This window comes from Rhipicephalus microplus, unplaced genomic scaffold (assembly GCF_043290135.1).
Source record: "Rhipicephalus microplus isolate Deutch F79 unplaced genomic scaffold, USDA_Rmic scaffold_19, whole genome shotgun sequence".
NCBI lineage: Eukaryota > Metazoa > Arthropoda > Arachnida > Ixodida > Ixodidae > Rhipicephalus > Rhipicephalus microplus.
This window is the reverse complement of record NW_027464592.1, coordinates 10,259,091-10,284,162: the sequence shown is the minus strand read 5'-3', so window position 1 is coordinate 10,284,162 and position 25,072 is coordinate 10,259,091.

The following is a 25,072-nucleotide window of genomic DNA, read 5'->3' as shown; positions in this document are numbered from 1 at the left end:
CATCGTACTTTGGCAGAAGTTTGGAAGAGAGCCCAGGTGTGTGATGCGGCACCGACAGCCATACAAGAGAACCCGGAAGAAAAACGGGAGTTGAGGTCTGGGCATCACGAATTGCTTTTTGCCTGTTTTGGTCATCGCAGGTAAAGCGACGAGCTAACTGGCGGCATTCTTCTGCGTGTCTGGCGGCGTCCAAGATCGGTAGGCACTCGGACGCGTCTGGTCGATAGGGCAAAATGGTGTCAATGGTGTGGGAGGGGTGACGGCCGTAGAGGAGGTAAAAAGGGGAGAAGCCTGTTGTCGCTTGCGTTGCGGTATTGTAGGCGTATGTAATGAATGGGAGAACTAAGTCCCAGTTAGAGTGGTCAGGCGTCACATACATAGATAGCATGTCACCGAGAGTACGATTAAAGCGCTCGGTAGCCCCATTGGTTTGTGGGTGGTAAGCGGTACATGTGCGATGTACAATAGCACACTCAGCGAGCAATTTTTCAATGACCTCAGACAAGAAGGCGCGGCCGCGGTCACTGAGGAGTTCTTGAAGGCCTCCATGACGCAACACAAAATGACGCAGTAGGAAAGTGGCAACCTCCTGTGCTGTAGCCGTTTTAAGAGCAGCGGTCTCAGCATAGCGCGTTAGGTGGTCGATAGCAACTATTATCCACCTGTTGCCAGTCGGAGTCAATGGAAGTGGCCCATAAATATCTATTCCAACCCGTTCGAAGGGTCGGGAAGGGCATGGTAAAGGCTGCAGTTCACCGGCGGAGGCGTGTGGTGGAGATTTTCGGCGCTGACATTCGGCACAAGAGCGGACGAAGTTGCGGACGAAGGTATACATGCCACGCCAGTAGTAGCGATGTCGAAGCCTTTCGTAGGTCTTGAAGACTCCTGCGTGGCCACATTGTGGGTCAGCGTGAAAAGAGGAACAAATCTGCGACCTCAGGGTTCGTGGAACGACGAGCAGCCACTTGCGTCCCTCTGGTGCGTAGTTACGTCGATAGAGAAGCGTGTCACGTATCGAGAAGTGTGGAACTTGGCGCCGAAGCGTTCACGTCTTTGGGAGTTCAGAAGTGTCGGAGAGATGATTGAGGAGAGACGCAGTCCACGGGTCATTGCGTTGTTCGATAGCAATGGTGTCAAAGTCAAGCGATGACAATGTGGAATCGCAAGCGGAGTCAGGTGTGGCATTCTGGGACAGGGGGGGAACGAGAAAGGGCGTCGGCGTCAGCATGCTTCCGTCCTGACCGATAAACCACGCGTATGTCGTAATCTTGAATTTTCAACGCCCAGCGAGCGAGGCGGCCAGATGGGTCTTTTAACGTCGAAAGCCAGCACAGCGCGTGGTGGTCGGTCACGACGTCAAAAGAACGACCATATAGATATGGGCGAAACTTTCCAAGAGCCCACACAATGGCCAAGCACTCCTTTTCTGTGACGCTGTAGTTGCTCTCAGCCTTGGTAAGTGTGCGACTAGCGTATGCCACGACGTATTCCTGATGTTCCGGTTTACGCTGTGCGAGCCCAGCACCCAGGCCTACACCACTGGCGTCGGTGTGGATTTCAGTTGGAGCTTCAGGATCGAAATGGCGTAGAATTGGTGGCGTCGTAAGAAGCCGTCGCAGGGTGTTGAAAGCCTCGTCGCAGGCAGGGGACCACGATAAGAGGTCTTTACAGCTGCTGAGAAGTTGCGTGAGAGGTGATATAATAGACGCGAAGTTTCGGACGAATCGCCGGAAATACGAACACAAGCCGATGAAACTTCGAAGTTCTTTGATGGTGGCAGGTTTAGGAAACGCCGTAACAGCTCGCAATTTCTCGGGATCCGGGAGGATGCCTTCCTTAGAAACAACGTGGCCCAAAATGTTCAGTTGACGCGTGGCAAATCGACATTTTTTTAGGTTTAATTGCAAACCGGCGTTAGTTAAGCAAGTAAGGACGTGCTGAAGGCGACGTAAGTGTGTGTCAAAGTTAGGGGCGAAGACCACGATATCATCGAGGTAACACAAGCATATCTTCCATTTTAGTCCACGCAGGATGTTGTCCATCATTCGTTCGAACGTTGCAGGTGCATTGCAAAGTCCGAAGGGCATGACGGTGAATTCATATAAGCCGTCTGGCGTGACAAAAGCGGTTTTGGGGCGATCGGCCTCCGCCATAGGCACCTGCCAGTAGCCTGACCGCAAGTCTAACGAGGAAAAGAACTCGGCACCCTGCAAACTGTCCAAAGCATCGTCAATGCGCGGTAGTGGATAGACATCCTTCAGCGTGATCTTGTTCAATCGCCAGAAATCGACACAGAAACGAATAGAACCGTCTTTCTTTTTGACGAGAACCACCGGAGACGCCCATGGGCTCTCTGAAGGTCGAATGACGCCTCTGCGAAGCATGTCGTCTACTTGGTCAGCAATGACGCGGCGTTCTGTAGCGGACACGCGATATGGTCGTTGTCGCAGCGGTGAGTGGGACCCTGTGTCGATGTGGTGTTCTACTGCTAAGGCACGGCCGAGAGATGTTTGTTCAACGTCGAAAGAGTGGCGGTAGCTCTCAAGAATGGTGAGGAGTTGTGAACGCTGCGAAGATGTCAAATCTGCAGCGATGAATGGTTGAAATATGTTTGCCGACGTTGAGTCAGGCGCTGAGACGACAGCCAGTTCACAGACGGAGGTAGAAGGCACCTCATCGGGGACGAATATAATTCTGGAAGAACTGATTGTCTCGACGTGGCCAAGGCACTCGCGACAAACTAGAGATAAAGACGACGACTCATGATTATAAATTGGCATTGTGGTTGACCCTTCTACAAGATCGAGAGCAGCAAAAGGCAGGGGGAGAGCTCTTCGGGCGACGAATATTGGAGATGGTGTGAAGAATACCGTGCCATCGGATATGGCGCTGCATGAAACTGGCACGAACGCAAAAGAGCATGGAGGGATGTAGGTGTCATCGCTAACGACATGTTTAGCGGCAAACTGGGTGTCGACGGACGCTTGGTCATCCAGTGAGCAAAATTCGACCTCAGCCCTAGCACAGTCGATTACGGCGTTATGACGCGACAAAAAGTTCCATCCCAAAATAATATTATGGGAGCATGATGAAAGAACAACGAACTCTATCGTATACAGAACGTCCTGAATTGTCACGCGGGCTGTACATACTGCTGTCGGTTGAACAGGTTGAGCACTGGCTGTGCGAAGCGATAATCCGGAGAAAGGCGTCGTAACCTTACGAATTGAGCGGCAAAATCCAGCATCTATTACCGAAGCAGCTGCACCGGTATCTACAAGAGCGACAGTAGGGACATTTTGGACGAACACATCAATAACATTGGTAGGTGACAAATGAGGACTTGGGTAAACCGAAACTTGCGCAGTTCTTGCCTCAGGAACTGCGTCGTCTAGTTTTCCTCCTCGTTAGGTGCGGGCCGTCGACGCATAGGAGAAGGCGAGCGGCGGCGTGGAGAGGGCGAGCGAAGACGTCCCGGCCGAGGGCGGTGGTCGTCCTGGTAGCGGTCTGGCATTGGGGTGGAGGAACCGTATCGCGCGTTGGAGTCAAGCGGGAAGAAAGGCTCACGGCGGTTTTCATTGGTGATATGCGTCCGGCGGCGACAATACCTTGCGACGTGTCCGGGGTATCGACAAGCGTAACATATCGGGCGATTATCGAGGGTGCGCCACGGGTTGGCGGTGTTAGTGCTGGTCCAGTGAACTGGAGCTGGGGGATAGCTCGCGCGAGGCTGGAACGGAGGCGCAGGCGCCTTGCGAGTTGGCATGGCTGCAGCCGCGGCGTAGGTGAGAGGAGCAGCCACAAGATTAGGCTCGCGAGCAGCTGGTAAGGCCTCGGCGACCTCTCCTTGAATGACGTCACGTAGAGACGATGGTAAAGTTGTGGTAGCTTCTGGTGTGAAAGGCACCAAGGAAAGCTGTCGTGCAACTTCTTCGCGGACAAATGCTTTTATTTCGGCTATTAGTGACGCGTGGTCATGACCACTGATCACACTAGACAGCGATGCCAAAGCGTGCGCTGGAGGACGTCTTGTCAGAGCTCGCTGCTTCCGCAATTCATCGTAGCTTTGGCAGAGGCTAATTACGTCGTTAACAGTGGTCGGGCTTTTCGCCAAGAGCATTTGAAAAGCGTCGTCGTCAATCCCTTTGAGGATGTGCTTACATTTTTCAGCTTCCGTCATTTCGGCGTTCACGCGTCTGCACAAATCGACGACGTCCTCTATGTAACTTGTAAAGGTTTCACCCGTTTCTTGTGCGCGTGTGCGTAAACGTTGCTCGGCACGAAGTTTTCGGACGGCAGGTCGATCGAAGACTGCTACAATCGACGTTTTAAATTGCGGCCACGTTCGGACGTCTGCCTGGTGGTTTCTAAGCCAAAGGCCGGCTACACCCGTGAGATAGAATGAAACGCGTGTCAACTTGTCCGCGTCCGTCCATCTGTTTAAAGCGCTCACCCGTTCGAAAGTCGAGAGCCACTCTTCAACGTCGTTGTCATCTGTTCCACTGAAGATTGGAGGCTCCCGCTGAGGAACACTGCCTGGACAGGTGGCCGGAAGAGATGGAAGCGTCTGTTGATCGGCGTCCGGCATAGCAGAAGGTAGCCGTCGAGAACGGAGTTCCAGGATGGTAGCGGGAAGGTGTAAGGGACGGTACCGGGCACGTCTCCACCAATTATAAAGGAGATTTATTAAGCAGAAAGGTGGGTGCTTGGAAGGCTTGGAAGGCGATGCACCAGCCGCAATTTCCGAGCTCGAGCCGCTCCTGCACACTCGATGCTGCTGCCTCTGCGCCTGAGTACTTCCTCTTCTTTACAAGAGCTTTCATCGTGACGGAATAATAAATGACGATATCTGGCGCTAAGCATATCATAAAGTGCTATAGGAGCGCGTAGAACTATTAGGAAAGGACGAGACAACATAGTTGAAGAATCCCGACTTCAAGTTTTGTTACATTTCTACAAGATCAGCCAACATAAAATGCAAGAGAGAGGGCGCGAGACAAAAAAAATGAGAAGAAGAAGAAAGAAAGAATCTACAGGTGCTGCGAACGTTGCTTCATCACTTTGAGCATACCACCACATGGCACTTTACCCAGTTAGGGTAATCAAATTCTTGGTTTAAAAGCGCAATACACGAAGCGGTAACGCGCTTACCACCTAGTTTTTGTATCAAATCTGCTTCCATGTGTACACCCACAAACGCTATAATAAATGCCGTTGTGAGCCTGGCTCATGTTGAAGACGTTGTTAGGGTGTTCGTGCAAGCCGCCATATCGGCATCTGCCTGTTTGAATAATATAGCTATTCCCACACGTCTATCTGTGGGAATAAATATACAACACTTAACGCACAGGAGTTAGGTGACGAGGTAGGGCATCGTAGGGGATAGGTCACAAAGTAGGGCTTCGTATAAGCATTGCATTGACTGAGAACAAAAATATTAATACGCGCAGAAGCTTGCAATGTATAGGATCGACTAATGAATGGGATAAATACATCGGGTCCCAGAAAAAGAAGATAGTTTTCGTTTGCGAATTACATTAGGTGATTGCATGTAGTAACCTGTGTGTTCTTATTTTTGGCATAATAAATCTTAGTGTCTCGCCATGGCATCGTGCCATCTGAGAGGCTAAATGATCTACCTGCCCTATGAAGGAAAAGAAGTCACGCCATCTCCACGAAGTGAACGATGTTCAGGGAGGCGAAGCTCGACTGCTTATCGCTAAAACCGTGAAACCCTTGTTGGAGCAAGGTGGCAGCGTTGGCACGGTTCTGGTCATTGTGAATCAAGGCGACGGTGTTGAAGTTGTTCTCAAACTCCACGCTGCCGCATATCTTACACTTGTGGCAAAGCGAGCTACCGGGGAAGTCACGGTTGAAGCACGCGTCAGTGCTACCTACCTGGGATGGCGGCCGCCTTCGGCGCTTGACCGCTACCTTACGCGGCAGCTCCTATTCGAGGTTCTTTTGTCGCTTCTTGTGTGCCGCCCATGTTTCATGGGCTCTCACTTCGGCATGCGCTGTGAAAAAGCCCGCTTTGTCTCGTCTGCGCAAGCCCTCATCACCGCTGCCGCTGCCTCCGGGTCAATACTGATGCTAGCTTGTGATTGCTGCCGGTGTTGACGTCGTTCCTTGGTCTCGCAAGTTCACGCTTTGGGGCTTGGTGGTGGGTACACATTGCAGCCGCACTGCGAGCTCTCCGCACCACTCTTTTCGCTTCCAAGGGGTTAAAAATGACTAGATGCATAGAAATCTGCCCTCACTGAGCTCCTGGCTATGAGAAAGGAACTATGGCAAAAGGGCTCACGCTCATTATTCCAGCATATGCCCTTGACGGGAGCAAAGTTGCGCAGAGGCCTGCCGTCTTGCCTGGCTAGCAACCATAGTTACGTGGCGAAGCTGCACTCTCTTTTCGCAGGTGACTTAAGCCTGCCGCTGATCGACGAAGCGTGTCGCCGCTCACCAGTCGGTGTGCCTGGCGTGTCAATGACCGGTGAATAATGAAGGAACACCTTCATGCAGGTTTGTGCAAACGAAGTTGAAAAAAATTTTTTCAGTTAGTCGAGAATCGCAAAGCGCAAAGGAGCAGTGTCGTACCGAATAACATGCGCCGCTGCTGCCGCCATGTCAAGTGGCGCTAGCTATGGAATATAAGCAACAACTGACAAACACAAACAACATGTCCGCCGAGGTACAGGGAGCGCTTCGCTAAGTTTACAGCATCGATTACTTTAGTATGTCTTTAGAAAATAGTGTCAATTTCAGGCAAATACATTGCTGTCAAAATTTATTTTAAAGCTGATAAGGCACAACAAGTTCGTAGCTAACAAGTTGCAGAGCACACGACCATACCTTGGTAGATTTGAGATGGACGGCGACTGCTTTCGGTGGTGCGGCCACGCTTTCCGGGTGTGGCCTCTGCACCAGATTCTCCCAGTGCACGTTTGCAGGCGGCTTCCTAAACTCAGCGACCTAAAGGTAGCATATACAGTAACTTTAGACGCGCTATGTAGGTGCGGCTCTCTGATGGTCGCCCCTCTAACTGCCGCATGCACCTTAGTATGCAGTGAAGCAGTGGAGACGGAGAAGTACATCAAGTCCCTAAAAAAACTAAAGTAGTGCCAACCACACCCCTTTGCCTTTGCCTCATCTCCCAGCAGCAGCAGCAGCAGCGCCCCTAGAGCGTCGAGCAGGAAACAACAGACACAGACACACGCTCTATCGGCACACAGGGGAGGGTAAGCAGGTTTTGTTGTGGAAGCAATATCCGAGGACAAGATGGCGCTTTCACCACCAAGGCTAGCAGACACGGGGGAGGTGAGGAGCATGCACTTAGACACGAATGACACTACAATAGTTATTATTGCGGTAGCAATTATATGGACCCTTTCGGCTGGATTCTGCCGCCGGCGTCGGCGTTGAGTCGATGTCATGCACCGTATATGTATACGTATCTATAATTGAAAATGCAAAAACAATTAAAAGAAAAACACTCCGGCGTGTGGAATCTAACGTGGGACTTATGCGTTGTGAAAGCGAGGCGTTAACTACTGAGCAACCCTGGAGCACATCCTTCAACGTTCAAACGGCAAGCTACTTATATCTACCACTTACCGCTGTTCACAAGTATACTGTAGGGAATAGTGTTTTAAGCATTACCAGCAAGATGGCGCAAAGAGCTTGCGTCGCCACATTGCGCTGCGGCACCCGCTTTAATCTCCTACGCGTACTTCGCTTGGCGATATAAGGGATATATCACGCGCCCTTACTTCGCAGCTGCGAGAACGGGAGGTCGTGTGCCTGGAGGATTTTTGTGAAGCCACCGTTACCTCAACCTTTTGAACGAGGCTTAACCACCAAGACCCGAAAACACGACTCCGGCTATAACTAAGACCACTAGGAGCACCCACGGACTGACATTCATGCAAGCATCGTCTGTAGGCTCGCGAGATGGGAACTTTCAAATCTGCTACAGCTCCGGCCTGACTTGCTTTTCACGATGAGGGCGCGATATTCACAAGTCAAGGCAGCCCATCAAGGTCAACATCGTACATCTTGACACTGCAGCCCCGTGAGTGCAGGTGTCGTCTGGAGGTTCGAGAGACTGGAGCCCTCACGTCTACTTCGGCTCCGTCCTGCTTCGGCCTTCACAACGACGGCAGATATTGGCAGGGTCAAGAAGAATGATAGCCCGACAACAGACGGATATTCGTTCAGCGAACCTTCTGTGACGGCTGCCGTTTCACTCAAACATCACTTAGTGACAAGATCATCAGTGAATTCACACGTTTCTGACACTGAACCAGATCCCGGAGGCCCTCTACGAAAGGCGGGGTGGGTTCAAGTGCGGAAGCCTGTCCCGCAAACCATCACATCTCACTGTACGGAATGCGGTATCAAAGATCAACATTGAAAAGCAACCTCAAAGTCCAAGACACCTTCTACATTTTCAGAATTTGTGTGAACATGCAATACTCATGAAGGTAATGACAAGATCTCTGCAACAACTCCGATGTTTTGCGGGGGTAGACATTTCTATGACCAAAAACAAGAAAGTCTTTTTAAATTCAAAATGTCATTCGTGTTATATCAAGGATGCGTACAAACCAACGTTGACAGACTCAGATGTTATATTGTCCTCACTGGCTTGCGTGCGAGTGCCCAACGGAGAAAGATCAAGGTCACTTTATAAAGCGAGAGTAAACATCTAACCTGTATGCTAATTTGCTTTTTGTTTGCTCTATTAGAGAACAGAATCGCTTATCAAATGTACAAGGTTGCTGTGTTTATGAAAATGTGTTTTTCTCGACGTTGAAACCCTTCAGACTAAACGGGTTAACTATTCCATAATGAATACAAAAATCACAAGGAAGACCACGAGAACACAAAAGCAACTACTTTGTACTGCTCACAAGCTTGCCTCGTCTAGAAAGATGATGACGTCAAGGCTGAGAGCAACGCGGATAACACATCTCACATCAGCGAAGAATGCCCAAACTGCGTCACAGCCGTGAATGAGAGAGACCAAACCAACACAGTGAGACATGACTCGTTATTCTGAGGTGAAGAAAACCAGGACAAGGAACATAAAAAAAACTGTTCAAAACTAGCTACAGAAGAACATCGGAGAAGACTTGACGTCATCGTTGTTCTTGCGAACGGAAACTGACCATTGACATCTCAAAGCCATCATGGGAAACGCGTTCGCAAAGACGCTCGAGCATGGAAAGAGCTTAAGAAACACCGCTGGAAGACGAGGCGCAAGAGAAAACCAGTATTTTGCCACGTGGATTGACTTGGACCCAGAACTATTAGCGATGAACATTGCGTGTTTAGTAATTACAGCAACTGCGATTTTGTTCACCATGGGGACTCACTGTGGTGGTTAGGGGAATGTTGCAAATTGTGTTGAAATGACAAGTGATTATCATCATTAAAATTCATTAAAATAAATATGATACCAGTGTTCGAATAAAGAAGAGGTGAGAGGTAGGCTTCGCTATGGGGACGGCGACTTGTCCTTATCTCCACACCTATTTTCTATTTTCAGCCACCAGTAAACTAACCGTCTATTTGCTACTATGGCGGGTGTGTTCAGCTTTCCATGTTAGTCCCTGAAACCCAAAGCCTTACGTAGGTTTGTATCGACACATATCCCTGGATTGATATCGCTGCATTCAATCAGAACATGTTTCATTGTTTCCTTAATTCTGCCGCAGCATGTACTATGTTCTTCTTTACTGAATGTCGTTTTATGACTATGTGTTCTAAGGCAACCAGACCTCGCTTCGAACAGTAAACCCTTAAGCTATCATAAAACCTTTCCCACCTTATTTCGTTCTTGCCCTTTCGGTAGTTATCAAGAGCCGGCTTCTTTTCCATCGCGGTCGTCGAATAAATTCAGTCCACCTCTCTGACTTTTCACTTAACGCTTTTTCTTGTCGTGTCGCACACACTGCCAGCCGTATATTTACTGGTGACTGTCCTAGTTCTTTTTCTCCCATTTGTATTCAGGCTCATCTTATACAAATATCTCAACACCTTCCCTGCCCATCTACTTGTAGTGGCAGTGCCGCCGGTTGATGAACGACTAGACAACTTGAGTGCCCATCGGAACAAAAGCCCTGTTATTCGAACTTGCCCATGCTTATATACTTAAACAGCACTGGCGCCACTTGCGGCAGTGATCTTGGAACCGAAACCAAACAGACCATTATACAACACATTCCATTCCTTAAAAACAGCTATATATATTAGTTATTTAGTAGTTTAGTGTGTTAGCACATATGCAAAAGCCACTATACAAAAATACAACCTGTACAATGAATGTAACTATTTAGTACTACCAAATCACACAATTTACAAAAGAAATCAACATCACTAGATACGTCCATTTCATTCACTTTAGCACAACTTCTCTTGCTACACCTTGCAGCTATAACGCTCTGGTCCTAGTCTCTTTCTTGGTGGTTGCACCCTGCGTTGTTGTGTGACTGCTCCTGGAGACTTGGCCGACTGTGGCGCAGCAGGCCGCCCGTGCGCCTGCGCAGCCGAAGGAGAAGTAGTTGCCTGCGCAGCGTAGGCAGGAGACGTGGGTGCCTGCACAGCCGAAGGAGCAGCCGCTGAAGTCCTGGTAGTTATCTCTGGGATGGGGCCCCCGCATGTAGGCAGAGATCCTTTTCCCCTAGCTGTACCGCTTCCTCCCCACGTATGAAGGGCGGCAGAAGCTCGGGGCACCTTTGGGAACTTGGATGCATTCCACGTTTTGCCGTCAGCCAGGCGAAAATAAGATGGTCCTTTCTGCTGATCACTTCTCTTGGATGGCTGAATTCCAGGTTGCCTTTAAATCTAGTAGTGCGTTTCTTCACTCTGACGAAGTCACCAACGTCAACTCTGGTTTCTCTTGCAGCCCTCCGAGCGTCCGTGTATCGTTTGCTGCTCTGTTGCTTTTGCTTTACCCGCTCACGTAAACGCCCGAATTCCGAGTTACGTTCACCAAAGAAGGTTACCGGCGGATGCCCGACGACATCCAACCGAGTTCTTTGCAGCCGCCCGTGTAGCAGATTGATTGATTTGATATGTGGGGTTCAACGTCCCAAAATCACTATTTGATTATAAGAGACGCCATAGTGGAGGACTCCGGAAATTTTGACCACCTGGGGTTCTTCAACGTGCACCCAACTCTGAGCACACGGGCCTACAACTTTTCTGCCTCCATCAGAAATGCAGCCGCCGCAGCCGGCCCGTGTAACAGAAGAGCTGGAGCCCTTGCCGTTGTAGCACGTGGTGAGCATCGGTAAACACTCAGGTACTCTGTTACCGCCTGGCGCAAGGGTCGCTGCTCAAGAACGGCCACTTGAATGAAGCTTTTTAACACTCTGTTAAAGTGCTCCACTTGGCCGTTCGCTTGTGGATAGTATACAGACGATTGTTTGACCTGGATGCCGCCATCTTGAAGAAATACCTCCAACTCCCGAGATGCAAACTGTGGACCGTTATCCCAAATAATCTCTTCTGGGTAGCATTCGCGCGCGAACACAGCGACTAAGAAGCGTATTACTGTGCTGGTTGTCGTCTCGCTACAGAAATGCACTTCGGGCCATTTGGAATAATTATCTACAAGCGTGATTGCACATCTGCAATCGTAGGGCGCCCTCTCAAATGGACCTACAATATCTATGCCGAGTTTGAGCCACGGCTGCTCTGGAAAGGGGACCGGTTGCAAGGGTGTAGCTCGCACCTTGACGCTCTTGTCTGCTTTCTGGCATATGCTACACATATGAATAGCTAGCTCGACTTGGCGGTCCATGCCCGACCACGAATACTTTTCTCGCAGCCGCGCTTTTGTTCGCACCACTCCGGGGTTCGACTCGTGTGCTGCAGCGATTACCTGCTGCGTGAGTGACGTGGAAACCACAAGCCGTTCACCATGCGAGATGGAATTGTCTACCACAGATCGTCACGTACTTTGAAGAATGGCTGAAGCTCGGCCGATAACGATTTGTGTGCAGGCCACGACAATTGCACGTAGATTTTGTTTTGCTGCAGTGCTCTATCTTGCAATTGGGACTGCTCAAACTGTTCTCTGGTAATGCAGGAAGGAAATTTGAGAATTGATACAACCTCGTCAAACAGCGTTTTTTCTTCCTGGAAAGACGACGCGGGCAGGCGTGAGAGTGCGTCCACCACTTTGTTTTGCGACCCCTTGCGGTACTCGACGGTCTGGTTGTACCGTATTAGACGCTCTGTCCATCGAGCTACCCGCAAGGGGCGCCTTCCTGTTTCTTGGGTTGAAAGCAATGCCACCAAGGCTTGATGATCAGTGAGTAACGTGAAGTGGCGTCACCACAAGTACACGTGCCACCGCTCGCACACCCAAACACAGGCCAACGCTTCCCGTTCTCCTACCGAATATTTCCTCTCAGCTGGCGAAAGGACTCGAGACGCGAAAACGACAGTGTGCAGTACATTTCCGTCCACCTGCTGTAGGACAGCTCCAACTGCAAACTCTGATGGGTCCTGAAGCGTGGAAGCTTGGGCAAGTTGGTAGGACCTAACTGAATTCAGGAACAGCGCAACCTACAAGTAGTTACTTCGTAACTACGGAAGCTTTTCTTTTCTTTCCTTTTCTGTTCTTGTTTTTTTCGCTTCCGTAGTTACGAAGTAACTACTTGTAGGTTGCGCTGTTCCTGAATTCAGTTATGATGGGTCCGTCAACACAGACTGGAAGCGATTCATCGAACATCCTCAGTATAGAGCTAGATGCCAGCGCGTCTTTGGTCTTTCTGAAACTAGCGTCTATCTCGTCAGACCAAACGAATCGCTGCCCCTTTCTTATCAGGACACGCATTGGTTCGACCATACAGCGAAATTGGGAGTAAACCTAGAATAATAATCGACCAATCCCAGAAATGATCGAAGGCTGGCTGGATCCGTAGGCGCTGGAGTATCTCGGATGAAAGCAACCTTTTCCTTCAACGGCACAATATCGTTTGCGGTGATCCTATGACCCAAGAACGCAAGCTCCGGCGTATCGATGACGCACTTCGTGTTCAATTTGAGTCCTGCCTGTTTTATGCACCTCAGCACTGCGGTAAGATTTGCCATGTGCTCCTCTCTCCCCTTCCCAAACACAATGATGTCATCGACATAAAACAGGACGCCGCTGAAGCCTTGCAGAATTTTTGACATCATACTCTGAAAAGCAGATGGTGCCGACGCAAGCCCGAAACACACGCACTTAAAACGAAAGAGGCCGTCGTGTGTTATAAAAGCCATTAAATCGCGGCTCTCGGGTTGAAGCATGACCTGATGGTACGCTAATGCAAGGTCAAGCTTGGAAAAGTGTGTTGCCCGCACTAAACTATGCAATAGCTCTTCTGTACGAGGGACGGGAAAGCTATCTGCTACAATGGCTTTGTTTACCTGTGAAGATCTACACAAAGGCGGATACCTCCATCTTTCTTTTCAACCACAACAATGGGGGACACCCATTCAGATGCCTTTATTCGCTCTATCACGTCCATTTTTTCCAAGCGGCGCAGTTCTTCCGAGACTCGTGGCCGCAGTGAGAGCAGAAGGCGCCAGACTTTTGAAGCAACTGGCTGAACTGTCTACCGTGTTTTGACGCGATGAACAAAACCCTTCGCGATGCCAGGTCCTGGATAGAAAATAGCAGCAAACTCTTCGACAAATTCTGATGGAAGTTGAATGGACTCCTTCGCCTCTGTCATGACTGCGGTGTGCTCCGTTCGAGCGCTAAAACGCAACGCTGTCGTTTCAAGACACTGTAGTGACGACCCATCAATCTGCAGACTGAGCGCCCTGATTGCATCAATACCCAAAAGCGAGGTGCCTTATTCAACGACATAAAAAGAAGCTTTGTTGTGCAGTTATTGTACGTGACATCAGCAAAGTAGCAACCGCACACTGGAATGGGTTTCTTCGAATAGTTCAGTAGTCTAATCCGAGCATATGAAAGCTGCTGACCTTCAAAATGCTGCCTAAATAGGTCATGCGTCAAAATTGGTACTGATGACCCTGAATCCACGGGGAAAGTTAACTTTGTTTCCCCAACTGCTACCGATACGTAGATTGCGAGACGAGTGGATGTCGTCACGGCAAGAACGCTCAATACTTCTTCAGTTATCAAACTTTCGTCGTTTAGTTCACGAACAGGAGCGGCGTTTCTGTTGCAGACTGAGCGAAAAGGAGCCATAATACCAGCACCATGACAACGCTTGTTTTTGGCGGGGCAGCAAAATGAAGATGCGTTGTGCCGAGGTGAACCGTAGTGGTAACACTGGCCCTGTTGGCTGCGTGGCTGCTTCGAGGGGTCGCTGGCAGTAGATGCGGGCGGAGGGGTGTTTTCGCGAGCATTTATGCTGTAGACATTTGCAGTAGCAAATTCTTTTTAATCATTGGTTGCCTGCTCAAACTGTGTCGCTATTAGTGCAGCTCGAACAAACGAAAGAACAGACGCTTCAAGCAGCAACCGCTCGCGCAAGTTCCGAGATAATACGCCCGCAACGAACTGGTCACGCAAGGAATCTTCCCGAGAAAGAAAAGAGCACGTAGCAGAAAGCTCACATAACGCGGTGATTTACTAACTGATTGCTTCACCGACTTGCTGCACGCGCCCACCGAACCGGTGCTGTTCGACCACAACATTTGTTGTTGCCGTGAAGTGCGCATGCAGCGCTGCTACAGCGGTATCGCACGACGACGCTTCCTGCTGCGTCTGAGAAGTGTACTTGACATCTCCCGAATGCGTGTCAGTAGTTGGCTCACCGGATTTTGCGTTGACCGAAGATTGAAGTGGTAGTATGTACTATATGCGCTGACCTTCGACGCGGAGGCTGGGGATTAGGAGAGCCTTGCGACGATCCGGCACACAGTCCGAAACACCAGATGTGAGCAGAAAATTCTCGAAGATGCAGATCTATTGCGGCCGGGCCATAGCAGGGCGGCCAGGCGTGGGCAGGAACGGGGGCGGTGGTGCCAGTCCGGAAACACTAATGATGCGGGAAACAGTCGGCGAAAATGACGAAAATCACACCCTGTCCTAAACGAGCAACCTCGTCGCCAATGTAGTGGTGGCGTGTGCCGCCGGTTAATGAACGACTAGACAACTTGGGTGTCCATCAGAACAAAAGCCCCGTTATTTCAACTTGCGCATGCTTATATACCTAAACAACACTGACGCCACCTGCGGCAGTGATCGTGGAACCGAAACCAAACAGACCAATATACAACACTACTCTCCTTTATTTTTCTACCATCTTGAGCAGCGGCAAGCCTTCCAGAGGGTGACGTATGAACTATTGCACAGCGCCCTTTAACTGTCGCCTTCAAAGTTTGTTACCACGGCGCGCTGAAGGTTTTTCTCCCCAAAAAGAGGCCTACTTCCCCCAAAACCTATATGACGAGCAAAAGAATGAGTCACATCATTTCCATCACGCCTGGTTGAGTAGGAGCACCTTGTACACTTATTCATTACGCCAGCAAACTAATTGCATCGTCATGCTACTATCGGGAGGTGTTTTCACAAAATAAAGAGCAATTTTCATCCGTACATTATATCCAACTACACTGTTGTGTCAACAAAATACCTTGTAATGATAGGCGGGCAGAATATGGCCCACATTAGTGCGACATTCAATTTTAAACACCGCGTATTTGCAATCATCTCTCACAGTTTGGCATGACAACAGCCCAGTTCTTTGGCGATTGCAAACTACAGGCAACCTGGCAAGATATATATCTTAAACGGGCCCTCACACACGTACTATTAGCATAGGTGGCTTTTTCCATGCCGTCAGAGTGGGACCTGTTAGCGCACTGAACGATAATGATTACAGACGAATCGTCTCTTGTCTTTGATGTCACTATATGGCATTTTATTGATGGTGTGCTGGTCTTTTCGTAACGCAGATTGTGTCCAATACTCCCTCATCACGGCCTGTTCAGGTGCATACACTCTTGCAGAGAATGGGAATTCACCTCACGTTATTACTTACGCCAAATGGCCTTCACTTACTTCAATAACTCTCCCATTATCAACAATTTGTCGTTCGAATTTGATTAAAATGAACACTGCACGTATTCCGTGCTTTTCTGTCATTCAAGCTTTACTTAATTTCAAATAAACGCATTACTCCCGCGAACAGTCGCAGAAACGCCGTGATCATCAGAAACATTTGGACAAACAAGCGCATCACAACAACCACATCGAAGCAATTATTCGTTGATAGACGTTTCGTATTATCAAGACTTCAATGAGGGAGGCACTCACGTAAAATCATTAAAGAATTATGCATCTTCAAAGAATGAATGCTGACTGAGTCGCCACTACGACAAGTGGACTTGCACTATTACGGTCGCAAAAAACGAGCCTCATTCTGCGCAAATATCCGCCAACATTTTCCGTTGTTTTGGTTGCAACATAATGAAGACTTGTGGGACAAAAAACACGACCCAAACAATGAATGTGCCTTCTGTGTTTAGAAAAAGAAAAGTTTAATGATTTCGAATACCTCGTACTCAACTATGGGAGAACACTGAGCCGTCCCGCTAAAACCAGAGTTCCTGTACGGCTTCTGGTTTTGTTCACCAGCGTGCTTTCTTCGTGGTTGCTCTTGTTGTATGAGAAGTCTCACTTGTTTTATCCGCGCCGTATTGAAATAATGCTATTCTCAATGGAATGTTTCATGTTCCTGTCAACTTGGAGGTATTGTTGGCTGATGAAAACAAAAACACGAGGGGGAAGGATAATCATTCAATTTTGTTTTCTGTCATTTCAACGGTAACTAATTTTTTCTAGCCCCCCCCCCAATTTGAATTGAATTGGTTGTTTTACCATTAATAAATAATAATAATTGGCGTCTCTGAAGGCGTTCAACAAGTGATCGCGCTTGCTTGCATACGCGCTTGGTAACATGTATCAAAGCAACATTTTTAATAAATGACTTCAAAGATTGCTTTCAGAATAGGCCCCCGGCGTATTCCGGCAATCAAGCCCATTCTCTGGCAGCCAGAAGCCCACCATGTGGGGGTATTGACCGCAGGATTTATAAACGGAACCCATCCGCAAATACTCGGTAAACACTAGCGAGTACGACCACTCGAACAACACCAGCGCACGTGTTGGCGCCGTCTACGTAACCATCAGCCATGGTTTGTGCTAGGGCTATTGCAGACAGCTCTCACAGTCACGTACACTCACTAGATTCTGGTATAACGCCCAAGGTCATCACATGTTTAGGCTAACCACGAAACAGCAAACAGCAACTAGGGAAATCAGCGCACGGCGATGTCCGCAACATCGCGCGCCGTCGAAAGTCTAGAGCTTTTCCCGTTACATGCGAGGTGTGTCCGAAATGTTTGAAAAGGGTACCGCGTACTTGCAGGCAACATGACACCATATCTCCACCTCAAACTGCCGTCATTAAGCGATCAAAAGCCAATTTAAGCACTACGTCTCTTTAAACAGGCGTTTTTTTTTCTTTTATTTTTATTGTTTTCACGTGCGGGATCACCCTGCGCACTCTACTGTTGATAAAAATGTCATTATGACGTAGACGTACCCTAAAAAGCATCTTGAAACAAAATAAAACCGTTTCATCAGTATTCTCACTGTTGACAGGCGCACGTTGTCCGTGTCCGCAACTCCATGAGTATTTCTCATACTGAGCCTCACTTCGACCCCAAAGCTATGCGTGACTGCCACCGAAAATGCGCATGTTCGCTCATACTCAGAGCTACGAAAACCAGTGGCCAATGCAACGCACTCAAAACACAGAGAAGGGAGAGAAAAAGAGGAGGCACTGATGGTGGAGCTGCAGTTGTTGCCGCACTAGTCGCAACGCGCGATACCCCGGCTACCCCCGCCATTGCCGGGGTAACCTTAGCCGGGCTGATCGGTGAACCCGCCAAGACGGCGCCTACAGGCAAACGCGTGATATGTATTACGTATACGGCGGAGCCTTCGACGCGGAAAACAATCGAAATGCGCTTCGCGAGAGTTCTACCACTTCCTTGTAAATTGCAACTCTGTTTTTTGTCTGCGTCTGCCTTTCAAAAGACGTAAAGTAAGCACCCGTAAAGAATTAGATTGTCGGATTTATCTTTTGACTTCTATTTTTGTTAGAGTGCGCCGATAGAGTAGGCGGTTCTTTAAAGGCCGGCAGTTATGCATTTGAATTTTTAAAGCGAAAGCTTTCATAAGAACAGAATACAGGTCAATTGCGGCACCGTAGTTTTTCATCACCGCCGCCACTGGTGTCCCTAACCAGCATCGCGAAAAATAAGAAAAAAAAATTGGTAAACAAAAACAGCAGAGACATAATGGTATCCTTACCCGGGTCCGCTGCGTGCACTAGCCTAATATTATACTACTGAGCCAAGGCGGTGATTGGAACTAGTTTCTAAACTATCCTTAGGCAGGATTGATGTCAGGTAAGGAATCGCGTTAATATGAGTTATAAAGTGTTTTAAAAAAACAAAGAAAGAGCCAGGCATCACACAATAGGAATCACGTAACCATTAGGTCGTCCAATTATACAACTCATTAGAAAACTGTTCCTGGTCACCTATTAACTGTGGCGCATACCCGTTTCAGGCATAACTCATTTTCATGAATAAAATGTACAAAGTTCCTAGCAAATGTGTAGCGGATACCATGCATCTCCGACAAACAGTGAATATCAAAGTGAATGCTGGCCTACAGTATAAAATTTGTGATTATTTATGTTGTAGTGGGTATTCTGCAATTGTGCTTGTTGTAGTTACCCAAACAGTGTCTAGAAAAAGCTCTGAAAGGTCATTCTTCCAGCTTTCCCTGAGACTCTACTGCGTGACACGCACAGACCTGGCGTTTTTTTTTCTTATGACCGTCTTTTCTTCTGTCGGTACCTTCGATCAAGAAGGACCGTAATTACTTCATAACACGCGCCTCCTTTAATTTCTTCCTTTCCACGCAATAACACACTTCCTCATTTGAGTGCAGCAGCCACACCTTTGGAATGCTTTTGACCACTAATTTTTTTATCTTTTTTAATTCCATGCTGATGTGTTTTTTTTTCATTTCGACTTGATGATATTTCATTACTTGCGCGTAAGATGACATTCACTTGATCTATCGGCGGGCAGCCTATGCAACCAACTGAGAGAAAAGTACGAGTGAGGGTGAACCAACGAGATGTAGTCATGTATTATACACGTTGAACGCCTCGTTAGTCTATGTTGTACACTGTATGCCTAAAATAAACAAAAAAGAACTCGAGAAATCCTATAAATTAGCACATTGTGACAGATTGGGTTTTGCTGCTTCTGAGGAATTTTGATGTCCTGTAATATTTACCGAGTACGCATTTTTACAGCGAAAACTGTTATAAAATCACAACACGGGTCACACCCAGTGCCCTATTGTTGACCACCACCGGTGTCCGTATTTATCATGGCACGAAGTAAGAAGATAATTAAAATAATGTAGACGATAGACTTATGGAGACGTAGTGAGATTCGAACCCGTGCCCAATGCGTGCCAGCCCAGTTTTCTACCGCCAAGACACACAGGTGCTTGGTACGCGTTCGCAAACTTGCCTTAGGCAGGCTTGATGTCGGGAAAGAAAAAGCGGTAATGTAAGAAATAAGGCGTTTTAGAACAGCGAAAGAACAACCAGGCGTCACACAATGCGAATCGCATAACGAATGGGTCGTTTATTGCTCCAACAGATTTCAAAAGCTTGTTCTTCATCACCTAATAATTGTGGCACATACGCACTTCATGTGTAATTCTTCATCGTCGTCAGCCGTCGAATGTAACACGAAATTTGCACAAATTTCGTTGCAAGTATTTAGCGGATACCACGCTTCTGCAAAAAATGACGACTGATAGCACAGGGAATGCCAAGCTACTATGCGAAAATATGAATATTTATAGCGTAGTGGATACCCAGCAAGTGTGCTTCAAGCACTTAGCCAAGGAGATTTAGAAAAGGCTTTGAAAGGTCACGCTTCATGCTTTCGCTGTGACTGTGCGGTGCCTTCAACATGGGCCTAGGGTTTTTTACACCAAAGTAGTCTGCTTCGACCCTGTGTCCTCTTTACTACCATCATCAATGTCATCGTCGTCGTTGTCGTAGTAGCAGCAGTAGTAGTAGTGGAAGAAGCAGTAGTAGTAGTAGTAGTAGAAGAAGAAGAGCAGTAATTGTTGTTGTTGTAGCAATAGCCATGCAGTTAACATGACTAATGAAGAAAATAGATAAACGAAAACACCACTATACATGAAATATGACAATAAATAGGCCATTTTGTATTGAAAGTCATAATCATCATCACCATTACAGCTTGGTTGTATTACGGCTCTTTTGGCATGAGACTGGCTGTACAAGGTTAGTTATTTATTCTGCGATACGTTGCACGATACGATAGTAATAAATCCAGGAATAGACTTGGGCATCCCCTGGCAGTCATCTAAACAATGACTCTAAAACACTATGAAAGTTATTAGTAACACATATAAATAGTGCTCCGCAAAGGTATACTTCTAATCCCTCAAGACGTGCCCAACCTTTTTGAACTAAACAAATTTCGGACAGTGTGTAAAATCGGCGAAATTATTTAACATGCTTATATTGTGTTTTCTGGTTGTTGTGTGTGAATTCAGTACTTCTGTGTGCGCTCGTACGTGCCCGCCATTCGTGTAAAGCTTGGAACTCAAGAGAATCTTCTCAGAATCGTAGGGGTATGCGGAGTACTTCATGAGGGGGGAGACGTGCGTAAGAATTTTAGGTTATTGAGGGGGAGGGAGATCTCAAGAGTCACACTTTCTTCTTTGGTTTTTTCACACTCCATTGTCCCTCCACATAATGTGCAGCTGCTCTACTGCACCGATTTTGTCGGCTGATAGTCAGAATGGTCGCTTCGTTTAAGTTATATGCCATGGGTGCAATACTCTTATTCAGATCTTCGCAGAGTTAAGCACGCAGGCAGGGGCAACGTGAGATGAGCAGGGATCATATAGCGGCCCATTCATGTTTGCGTCAGCTCAGAGGGCGTGAAAAATCTGTGGGGTTCCCATTCTAGCTATTCGGTGAGGCAACGTTTTCCAGAGAAAGACCACATGAACGGCAAAAAAAGCATACACCCGTAAACAGCGCATGTTTGTTTGTTAAGTATCTAAGAGTAATTTTTTAATCCGGAAAGCTTGGCACAACGCAAACCTTGGCACTTACGCAAAGCTTGGCACAACGAAGCTGCTTGTTCTCTAGTTTGTCGAACTCCACCTTGCAACTCCAACGCGCGCGGGCCCAGGATCTAGCGTGCTTGGCACGAAAGCGGCGACAAAGCAACGGTGACGGGCCGATACCGAATACGCGCCAAGCTTCCCACTTCAAATGTATTGAAACCGCTGCCCCTTAGCGAACGTCCAAAATAACTTTGGGGGTTTCTACTTAACGCGGCAATGGCTTGATCGTTTTAGCATAGGTGGCGCGGCACTACGGCGATTGCTGTGAGGGAAACAGAGAGGTACATGTAGAATATTGGAATGCTTACGAAATCAACACTGGAGTCATACCAACTTTCAAGCAGGAAATTGCAGAAGAAATGATCAATGATAATTTTTAGGCCAGTTCTCTGCTGGTCGATGCCAGAACGGTAGTATTGCGGACCAAGACGAGCCAAGCTGAATACTATACTTGCCTATAATTAGCACTTTCTGCTGCCTGAATTACAGGAGCGGACTCACAGGCCATCGACGCGTCAGAACTGCCACCGAATCACCACCAAGACAAAGGCTCTTCTTCTCCAAAAGCGCATTCTGAGATGAACAATGGTCGGGAAGGTCTCAGGACACCACAGTTTCCGTTGCGAGCAGTCTGAGTGGTCCCTCACTCTAAACGCGGGCTGTTAACACCATATATACGTATTGAATAATGATAAGTCGGGCGAAGCGTCCATCCGTCAATCCGCCTATGTGTCCGCTCATTTATACATGCGTCCGATCGCTTTAGAGAATGGAGATGGTGCGTGTGTAACACCGATGAAACGGGAGCCAACGAAGCCGAGCGCAAGCGGCTTCAACGCACCATCCGAGCTGCTTTGTCCATGCCCGACCAATGACCCGCCAAGTCTGGCCACAAACAAGAAGGCTGAGAGAGGCGCTCGTTTTTCGCGTACTGAGGCATAGCCCGCGAAGCAGCCAATCGGAGAGTAGCGGTACTGCGCCGTCTAGTATATCCTCACTCATCTCCAGTTTGTAATAAATTCTATCAGACGCGCGCCTATTATACTGTTTGGGAGATGTTATCATCTTCTCTTGTCTTTTCTTTTCTCGGTTATGTGTGACGCATTACAAGATTGGGCTAAGAAGAGCTCTGCCCCTGAAACAAACTTTTCAACTACTTGCAGTGCACACGCGCGTTGCTCTGTGGTTACTTCATTTTTCAAGGAGTAGGAATGTTCAGTAACAAGTGACGCGGCTGAGTCTCACGGTACGTCAGGCAACGTGCTATTCATATCAGGCCATTGAACGTGGGGTTTCAATTGCTCTTGAATATTATCGCTTCTGTACACAAAAAAGTGAACATTTTAGGGGCGAAGCTCTTTAAGGCGTGGGCTGTGCTTCCCCTGTATGTAGCCACCTCTCGCTTAGTTGTTGCAGTGTTCACTAGATGGTGTTACCGCCCCCTGTATGTTATATGTTATAATCATAAGGCAGCAGTTAAAATATTTGTAGCACTTATAACATTGTACGGCTTTTCTGGGGGTCGGTCACCAGGTATTTACTAGTGAGTGTGTGTGTGTGTGTGTGTGTGTGTCTTTCTTTGTCTTTTTTTTGCCACCCCGTGGGAGAGGTGCACGACCATTGAACACGCAGATTTTTGTAGTAGAGATCAGCCTTTCTCTTTTTCGAAGGACAGGGATCGTGTTTTGTAATTATCGAGTGAGACAATTCATAAGGACTATTGGGGTCTTAGACATGGTTAAAAAGTAGTTAAAGTGTTCAGGATGCGGAGTGAGTTTGAAAATGTACCCAAGGGCAGAAGCAAACGGAGAGGATGTATGACGGAGAAGAAATGTATGACGGAGATGAATGGCGGAGAAGAAAGAGCTAGCAAGTTTAGAAATAACAGGTTCAGCCGGTTCAATTGTCGCAAGGCCCAACTTCAGCGAATTAGTGGTGGAGCTGGGAGGGGAAAAACCAGCCGACGTTACAAGTGCAAGTAGCCCCCAGGTACAGGACGCTGAAAAGCCACAGCATGTGATAATCGCTGGGGACTCGAATTTAAATCGATGGGCAGAAGCAATCAAAGAGAGTGTAAGAGGCGCATAGGTGGGGTGGTTTTCAACGAGACAGAATTCACTTCGATGAGCGGCTAGGTCATGAGGTGCGTTGGGGACTTGCACGACGCGCTGTAGCTTTGAGGGGGGGGGGGGGGAACGTGGGACACTCGGGGTGCAGGATAGCTAGTAACGAGGAAAACAAGCAGGGAGACTCTTTGACAGGTGGTATGGACAGATAATATTTCGAAGTGGCACCAGTATATAAAATAGGTAGAGTCCGGGGCAGAAATAGACGTAGCCACGAGCGCCGAGCCAATTCAGACATGCGGTATATTAACATGCAAGGTGGCAGGAACAGGCTGAAGTGGGAAGATATAGAAGAACAGCTAATAGAGGAGAGGCCGATGGTATACTGTTTTGTAGAAACACATTTTAGGGACATGGAACAACCTCCTAACAATCCAATCTACGCGTGGGAATATTGTAATTGAACAGAAGGCAGCAGAAAGGGGGATGGTATTGGGGCATTCATTCATAAATGTACAGACTGGCAAAGAGTGAAGCAGGTGTGCAAGGAACATTTATGGCTAAAAGGGAAAGTGGCAGGGCAAATGACACTCCTTGGTGTGGTGTACTTGTGGACGGGAGCAAAGGCCAGAGAGGAAAACCAGGCAGAATGTATGTGAAACGACAATGAAGAGTTAGGAGAAGAGTGCGAAATTATTATTTGAGGATATATGAATGCGCACGTAGAAGATATAGATAGGCATACTGACCCAATGGGCAAAATGATCATGGATATGTGTGAAAGACATGATTTGATCACTTAGAAAAGTACCGAGAAGTGTGAAGGGCAAATATCAAAGGAGGGAGGAAGGCTGCAGTCGACAATAGATTACGCAGTGGGGTCACATAGGATGTATGATAAGCTCAGGGGAATGAACATGAATGTAGGTGGCTCCAGTAGGATGGGTAGTGATCACAAACGTATCAAGCTAAGTTTTGGAAGAGCAGTGAAAGTGGGAAGGAGACAAGATGAGCAATTACTGAAAAATCTTTATTCGGAAAGGCAAATAGAAATACCTACTAAAGAAATTGGTAAAGTAATCACTGAACATAACAAAACTGTGTGCACATACACAAATCTAATTAAACTGTTTGAGCTAGACCTTGCTAAGGCACGTGACAAGTCACCCCAGAAAAGAAAATGCAAACCCAAGAGTTGGTGCGATGAAAAGGTTAATAGAGCCATAGCAAAACGTCAGGAAGCCTCTAGAGAACACAGACATGCTAAGCAGTGGGTGAACCGAAATGAGTTTGAAAGAAAATGGAAAATATTTCTAAGCTGCAGAAGGGATGCATCCCTTCTAATTAATGAAAAGATTAGAAGAAAGGAAGCTCAGTGGCCGGCAGAAGTACACAAAAAGATAGAAAGGCAGCTGCGAAATTTTGGTACCATCTAATTTCCCTAAGAAATGAGACGATCCGAGAGCAGAGGTTTATATCTGCAGCTCAAGGTGCTAGGCTAGAAGAGGGCGAAGCTATTGAATACATAAGAACAAGGGTGACAGAAAAATTTCAACAAAGAAGTGCTCTAGGCATCGCAATAGACAAGTATGAATCAACAGGCGCAATGGCTTCATTTTCACAGCGAGAGTAGGAAAGGGCTAAAAGAGGGTTCCTAGTATTACATCAACAGCCCAGATGGCATTCCTATTATGCTAATAAGGACGTTAGGTCCGAAGTCTAAGCAGACTTTGAGAGAGGCAGTGAGCGAAATAATAAT